The sequence below is a fragment of the Nicotiana sylvestris genome, chromosome 3 (assembly GCF_000393655.2).
Source record: "Nicotiana sylvestris chromosome 3, ASM39365v2, whole genome shotgun sequence".
NCBI lineage: Eukaryota > Viridiplantae > Streptophyta > Magnoliopsida > Solanales > Solanaceae > Nicotiana > Nicotiana sylvestris.
This window is the reverse complement of record NC_091059.1, coordinates 221,178,155-221,187,201: the sequence shown is the minus strand read 5'-3', so window position 1 is coordinate 221,187,201 and position 9,047 is coordinate 221,178,155.

Genomic DNA, 9,047 nt, shown 5'->3' with positions numbered 1-9,047 from the left:
AAAATTTGAATAAAGGAACATAGACCAACTATTACACTAAGGAAATTATTTGAGTAGAAAATATACGACACCATAGCAAAGTCAAGTTAGAAAAGCAAGAAATGATCAAAGAATGGGGAAATGACTTTTTTAAATAAGCAAGAATATGACAATGGTTTTGAAAGACAAAATTTATAGCAAATGGCTAGCAGTCGAAACGAATAAACTATGATCATGAAAAGATAAAATACTAAAATTTACATTGCAAATTTGCAATGCATCATTCATTTGGAAGAAGCTAAAATTGAATTTACAAAAGTAAGTACATTAGTGTTTATGAATATACTAAGAAAATCAAATATGCATATTTTACGTGATGTAGTGTTTACTTGTTACAACAAAGGTAAACTCCTAGACTTAAAGGTAATTACATTTCCTTTTTACCTTTACTATTTATGAGATTTTGTTTCAAATTTCCCAGCAAATAGATGCATGGATCAAAATAACTAAAAAATCTCTTCTTGCCACCTATTTTTTCAACTTCACATTTCACACCCATATTTTTCTGATGCCTTGATTGTATTATTATGTGTTTATTCAAGAGTTAATTTTACTTGCATATACTTATCTAGTAAATTCTCACTTCCTTTTTGGTTTAAAATTTAACATTGTACCTCAATAGTTAAAAACGCTAGAGGAAAAGTGATGTTAGTATAGTTTGATAGTGCTTTAATGGAAGTATTCATATAAGAATATTTACTAAGATACATATTGTAGACACATATTTTTTTTATCATCCTTTATTTTTACACCATTTTAATGTTTGTATACTTCTTTAAAATCTAATTTTAATATTCTCGTTTTACTAATTTCTTTTAGGTTTATGCGTGTTAGCTTACTTTCGACTGTAAACATGTTAGATTTTTCACACATAATATCGATAATATACTCTCTTTTTTCTATCCACATATCACTTTAAGTTAAAAAATTTAATTCATAATGTAGGATATTGAACGTTGCAGTTAATTACATGAAGCTTCTATTGCCCATGTCCAATATTCCATTTCAATAGTAATAAATTATTTAGTTAACTATTATATTACTCTCAAAAAAAATTCGTTCTTCTTTTATTGTATATATGTCTATGCAGTAATTTTAATATGTCAACTTTCATGAATATTGTTAATCACAATTAATAGCGTGCATGAACTACTACCATGCTATCAACATATCAATAAAGTAACACAAAATAACAACATATCTTATGAATTTACCCAAATATATTTCAAATTCCTGTAAAGAGAAAAGGTCAATATCACACAGAGAAATATGAAATTTACTTCGCATAATTATAATGCTAAATATAATTATGAAAATACCTCTTTTCCATAACATCTATGGAAAAAAAATCATAATCAAGCATAATTAATTCTAAATATTAGTAATAGATTATACTTCTCTCAAGAGATATGAAATTTACAAAAAGTCATTAATAAATAAAAAATATCTACATTAAATATAAACAATGTCTAATCTCACGATAAAATAACTTTCAAGTACAAGCGCGCGATACTTTCAAATAACATATTTTATATCATTCCCTGTAATGATCCGATCAGTCGTTTTAAGCATTTACACTTTGCTCGGTAGTTTACGGGCATGAATAGTTCTGTAAGATATATTATGACTTATGTGAATCATCGGTTTTGATTTTCAGGTTATTCGGAATTGATTTGGAAGAATGATTCTCAGCTAGAAGCTTTAAATTCGAAAGGGTTGATCAAGTTTGATTTTTTAGTATTTGACCTCGAATTGGATTTTTGATGGTTCCGTTAGCTCCGTTGGGTGATTCTGGACTTAGGAGGGCGTCCGGATTGTGACTTGGAGGTCCGTAGTAGAATTAGGCTTGCAATGCCGAAAGTTGGAATTTTGGGAAGTTTGACTGGGAGTGGACTTTTTGATATCGGGGTCGGATTAGATTTTGGGAAGTTGGAGTAGGTTCGTGGTGTCATTTATGACTGGTGTACAAAATTTGAGGTCAATCAAACGTGATTTGATAGGTTTTGACGTCGTTTGCAGAAGTTGAAAATTTCAAAGTTCACTAGGCTTGAATCCATATGTAATTCGTGTTTTTGATATTGTTTGAGGTAATTTAAGGGTTCAACCAAGTTCGTATAGTGTTTTAGGACTTGATGGAATCTTTGGTTGAGGTCCCGGAGGCCTCAGATGTGTTTCGGGGTGAGTTTTGAGCGAGTCTAGACATTTCGGCACTCTGATGTTGTTCTGGTACTTTTGAAAGTGCGGGCCGCATGTTTTAGAGTGCTGAGGAAGAAGAAAAGTGCTGAGGCACAGAAAAAGTGTTGAGGCAGAGGAAAAATGCGGACCAAAGAGGAAAAGTGCAGACCGCACAACTCTATTTGCGGCCGCACTTCAGGGTTTTTTGCAAGTTCGTTGGTCCGACTTCGGAATCTTTTATCTTTTGATCCACAAGGAATTTGGAGATGATTTAAAAACAAAAGTTGTAGCCCTTCGCGTTTAGATTCCAGAAAGATAAAGAAATCATCATTTGGAAATTTACACAAAAAGTTATGGCCATTTTTCTAAAACTTGATATGGCAGAATTTGCTGAAGTGCGGCCGCACAATTTGGATTGCGGCCGCAGGACCTGGGATGTGCGACCACACTTGAAAATGTGTGGTCAGCACTTTGTAAGGCAGCTTTGGTACTATATAAACGAGGGTTAGGGTATTATTTGACATTTTGAACTTTGGGAGCTTGGTTTATGATAATTTTTTGTAGGTTTTTCAAGAAAATCATTGGGGCAAGTGATTCTAACTCACATTTTGTTAATATACATGAATATATCACTGATTTCATCATTTAATTAGTACTTTGAGATGAAAATTTGGGAAATATTGTAGAAACTTTATAAACTTCAAATTGGGAATTTGAAGGTCGAGTTGCGATCGGAATTGGCAAAACTACCTAAATATGTGCTTTCTCCCGAGTAATACACACTAAATAGGCACAGTCGATTGAGAGCACTTCAACCAACCACAATATAAACATAGTTGAACAATTAGAGAAAAAGCTACAGCAAATCTATATTAATGTTACAGGAAAATCATCCTCCAATAGGTTCCATCAAAAGCCTAGATAACAAATTAGCTATTCATAATAGTATGCATAACTAGAATACTAGAATTCATAACCAATAATGAAATAGGAAGAAGGAAGTGAAAAAGTTGTAGAAGAATTCTCCGCCTTGCTCCTAGTGTGTTCTTGCCTCCTTAGATCGAATCTCCGGTCTCCACGACAACTTCATGCTCTTCCTAAGTCTAAAGTGTGTCAAAAGTGACCTTTTTAAGTCTATTTATATGTGTATGAAAAGACCTAAACGTGTAGGCCAAGTCCTAGTCAAAACCAGGAGACGAAATAAGTCTTCAAAATTAGGAATGTGCACACCCCAGGCCTGGCCTTTGGCTGGCTTCGCCAGGCTAAAGCCTAGTTAAGCTGGCATTAGCCTGGCCTCGCTAGGTCTCTCCTTTTCACTGTTCTCGAGCACACTTTTAACGTTTAAGTATCCCTTTTGCTTTACCTTCATCTCTAATTTATCTACACATAAAATAGACTCCATTACGCGCAAATAAAATATAATTTATCATTAAAGTATGTAAAATACAAGGTACACAATGTACTAAACTATGAAATTATAACCACACATCAATATAAAACCTGATTGTCACCAATTTATTCGATATTAATCGTTTTGATGTTGTCAAAAAGAAAAACTTATTAAAGCGAAAGAACGTACATTCCTTCTGCCATATAATTTATTTTCAAATTGCCTAACAAACAACTATTTTGGATTCTTCTTTTCCATGTCAAATTTCAAGAAGTGGTTCTTTGTAAACTTTCCCTAATATCCATGATTTGTTGGACACTTTACCATGCAAAGAAATAACTGCTCTTTCCAATTGGTTTTGTCCATCTATGATTGTGATGATGAATGGTTTTCACGCTGGCATATGCACCTTATTTTTGTATATTTCATTTTTCTTCTTCTTTCCTTTATATGCCTTTCTTCATTAATTTCTTGAAGAGAAATGTATTCTTCACTAATAAGTTTTTAATTCAAACGTTGCATTGTTTACTCCATTGCCTTATCTTATAAGTTTTACCAAGAATTTGGCGGAATCAGAACTTTTGTTAAGAGGTATCAAAATATAAAGAATTCAATACACTAAAAAGTTTAGGGGATTCAACTTATAATAAATATGAATAAACAAAAAAATTTATCTAATAATATAGTGTAATTTTCCGACAAAGAGTTGTGAATTGACACCCCTGATTAAATCATTCTGTGGAGAACTCTGATCTCCAGCGACTCCTCAAGATTTATTCTTCCATACTATGGATGGCATCTTTGTACAACTATGTGTTACAAGAGCATCTTTTAAAAATGATAAAATACTTTTTCCAAGAGCCATGTTGTGTGATGATCCAGAGGGTCATCTTTTGTTTTAGAATTCGAATTCGGGTTCCAGGCCTTGAAAATCTCATTTTCTTCTTCCTCGATTTGCGCACGCAGTTCGAGCGCGTTTCTGGAAAGCTTTTATGTGAAATTTAAGAAAAATATTGAAATTTGCCTTTAAAAATGATTAAAGTTGACTTTGGTCAATGTTTTGGGTAAACGGACCCGGACCCGTATTCCGACTGTCCCGGAGAGTTCGTAGTAAAATATGGGACTTGCACGTATACCCGGAATCAAATTCCGAAGTCCCTAGCCCGAGAAATTAATTTTTGAAGAAAATTATTTGCTGGAAAATATAAGGATTTTTAGAAATTGAATAATGGTTGAACTCGTTGGTATCGGGCCCGTATTTGATTTCGGAGATCGGTACAAGTTTGATATAATATTTAAGTCGTATCTTTGAAATTTGGTGAAAAACGGAAGAGATTTGATATAATCCGGACCCATTTCAATGTTCTTAAGAATTTCATGAGTTTTGGTGTCAAATCCGTTGTTTAAGATGTTATTTTGGCGATTTGATCGCACGAGCAAGTCCGTATAATATTTTTAGACCCGTGTGCATATTTAGGTTGGAGCCCCAAGGCTCGGGTGAGTTTTGGATAGGCCATGGAGTGAGTTTAGACTTAGAAAAATTTCTGTTGCATCTGGTATTTCTTTGCAGGCTCTGATCTCGCAATTGCGAGGTCAGGCTTCACAATTGCGAGCCTCACAGGCTTGGCAATTGCGATAGCCTTATCGCAATTGCGAAGAAGCCCAGGCCAGCATAGTTCGCAGTTGCGAAGTCAACAGGGAGGGGTCAACCATCGCAATTGCGAGAGGAACAGACTTACAGCAGGTTCGCAATTTCGAAGCCTGTCTCGCATTTGCGAGTTTCGTAATTGCGAAGCTCCTGTCGCAATTGCGACATCTGCACCTGATCAACACATCCCTAAGCTCTCATAGGCGATTTTCCAAAGGAGAGTTCTTCCCCAAATCATAGGTAAACGATTTCTAATTCATTTTCTTCAATCTGTTTCGTCTTTTTACATGATTTCATCTCAAAATCTGGGTTTTTCATGGGAAATTGGATGTTCTTGGGTAGAATTTAGGAATTTCGAATTTTGGGGATTTGGACCTCAAATTGAGGTCGGATTTCAAAACCAATTGCATATTTGGGTTCGTGGGTGAATGGGTAGTCGGGTTTTGGTTCGAACTTCGAGTTTTGACTAAATGGGCTCGAGGTCGATTTTTTACTTTTGGGGAAAAACATTGAAAAATCTATACTCATGCATTAGAATTGGTTTATTTGGCGTTGCTTTTAAATTGATGTTAATTAGTTAATTATGCATAGATTCGGGCGGTTTGGAAGTGGAAATCAAAGGAAAAACGGTAATTGAGGCTTGATTTTTGGCTGTAGAATCGAGGTAAGTATTTGGTCTAAACTTAGCTTGAGGGAATAGATGTTGTTGTCTTATTTGCTACGTATTAGTGTTGAGTACGACGTATAGGTGTGGTGACGAATATCTATACGTTGGCGTCGAGCATACAGACTGTTATAACTCTTATTATGTATTGTTCATGCTTAAATTAATGATTGTCCATGTTGAACAAGGCTTATGATATTTTCTTGGTAATTTACCATTGTTAAGTAGTGACTCAAGTTGACACTTATTTTGTGAAGTTAACTGTTGAAACAAGATTGATTATAGTTGATTCCCTTGCCGGGATGTTATTGTTTCTATTATTGATTCCCTTATTGGGATGTTATTGTTTCTATTGTTTGGGTGAGGAAGAGCGTAAAGCACGAAGGGTGATGCCGTGCACGATATTGTGAGAGAGCGTTAAAGCACAAAGGGTAATGTTGTGCCATATTCAGTGAGTGTTAAAGCACGAAGGGTGATGTCATGTCATATTTCTGTGAGTGTTAAAGTATGAATGGTGATGTCGTGCTGTGATTATGAGAGAGTAAAATCACGAAGGGTGATGTCGTGCCGTTTTTGTTGATTCCTATGGTGAGGACGAGAGTAAAAGCACTAAGGGTGATGCCGCGCACTTATTACTGTTGTCACACCTCCTTTTTTACCTACACCCCACAAGAGGCGTAAAGGAGTTTTTCCAATTAAAGGACAATCGGAACGGGATTTAATTATTAATTATTCAGAGTCGCCACTTGGGATATTAATGGTGTCCCAAGTCACCGGTTGAATCCCGAACCGAGAAAATTTATGACTCTGTTACAGTCTGTGAACCAGAAATTCGGGTAAGGAATTCTGTTAACCCGGGAGAAGGTGTTAGGCATTCCCGGGTTCCGTGGTTCTAGCACGGTCGCTTAACTGTTGTATTTGATTTTATCTGATTTTAATACAGGCTAGATTATGTGCTTTTTATTCGTAAACAGCTTTCTATCATTATTTATTTTAAAAGAATTGCGACGTCGTGAAAACACGTTTCAAACCACGTCACAATCAATGCACCCATGGTCGTCAACACATTTCGACTTCGCCCAGATTTGGATTTGGGTCGCATCAATGCCCACCCGAGTTTAGGAAGGTAATTTTATTAAGAGCACGTCTAAAGCAACTATGCGTTCGCACTTTGCGAGGGCCATGGAATTTGCTAAATGGCACACCTCGAGTTCTAAGGATAAACAAGATTAATTAAACGAGGGCCATGCAACTTGAGATTTTATTCGGCACGGCACACCCCGAACTATTAAATCGAATTAACCGAAAACGAACAAAGACCTCTATTTGTTAAATAAAAAAACTCAAGTCTACAATTGGAAAATAACAGAATGAAGGCTAAAGATTTTAAAGGGAAGGGCCTAATCTCGATGCAAAGCCCAACAGATAATCCTTAAGGCTCAGCGTACTGGTCCGCATGACCAAAGTCTGCAATTCATTTCAAGCAGACCCTCGGTCCATTTGAATTCACGATTTCTCAAAAGTTTGAGACAAATTGATTTGATAGATGAAATTTGAAACTAAATGCAATTAGCAATATCTGACTCGAATCCAACTCCTAACATGGACTAACATAATAATTCCTCTCTTAGATGTAAGGACAACCTTTATTCAGCTCACTTATTCAAACACCCCAGCCCTACAAAATCATAACTTTCAGTACATGGGAGCATATCATCAAATACCAATTCATACTAGTTGTTCGAATCAAATCAGGCAAAACGACTTTAGAGAGCATGACAAGCAACAGGACTCATGCACTTTAAATAGCAAGCATTGTGTCACCACACTCCCAAACCCAAAATTCAGTGACTACAAACCAATTGCATTTCTGCACACATGCTAATGATGACCCTAAAACTATAACAGAAGCCTTCCATTTATCTATATGCACATGAGAACACCAGGTTCATTACCCCTTTTTGTAAAATAAGGCAAATAGAACTCTGCACCCAATTAAGACCAAACAGAGAGAACTTAACCAACATCAAGAAAAATCTATGAACGAGAACTGAAGCTTAAGCTAAACCTGAACAGCTTGGCTCGTGGCTGTAAACTAAAGGAAATGATCGATTCATTTCAATTCGTCCTAAACCAAGAGTTGCAACATATCTTAAAAGAATCTAGCAAAACCATTTCATCACATTTCAGCACTTTAAGGCATGTAAAAGCAGTATCATGGATTTCTGGACAATGTGAACAATGACTAATTAAACTATTCTTGTATAGACACGCATGACCTACAGGTTAGCATCTCAGAGAACTCGAATGCCAAGGGAAGAATTCCAACAGATGACTGACAACAGTTTCAAAGTTGATCTTAAGAGCTTAAGCTTGCATCCAACTTGTATTTAGCATGGAAAATGACAAACCGGGAATATTCCTTAGCCAAACAATATTAGATGTGAGAAATTTGCTTTTAACCAAGTTTCCAGAAATTGTGATTTCAAACAAAAGTAAGCAGCTGAAGGGAAGCGCACATAGACAGACAAAATGGTTTTAGCATTTCTAGCAGACTTCTCGTGAGAGCCTATTTCGACAGAAACTAATATCAGCTCAAATGCAACGTTTTATATTCATACTGTCATGTTCAAAACCAAGCAAACCTATGATTCATCTTCCAAATTTAACAAGACAGGAGTGACTTCCCACTGTCAAACTGACTAAGTTATAACAACTATTTGGAATCGACGAAATCTGGACTCAAATGAAAACTCGACAACATAACAACATTTAAACCATATAAGCGAAAAACGACCACTCAAAATCGACTTCAACTAGTTGATAATACTCAAATACATCACACTGTCACGAATAGATTTAGTCACCAAGGAATTCGATCATACCACAAATAGAGCACTCGAGACAGAAACACATAGTTCAAAATACTGAAACGGAATAGAATCGCAAGAACTGAGAGATGAAGGATGAACCTGAAATTTCGAATTTCTTTTGATAACAAAATCGAAGACGATTACACAGTTTCGACTCCAAAAACTATCACAAGAACACGATGGCAGATCAAAGCTCGAAGAACAGCAAATCAGTAGCAGCTGAGTAGAAGTACGAAGTTTGACCAACGACGAACTCAG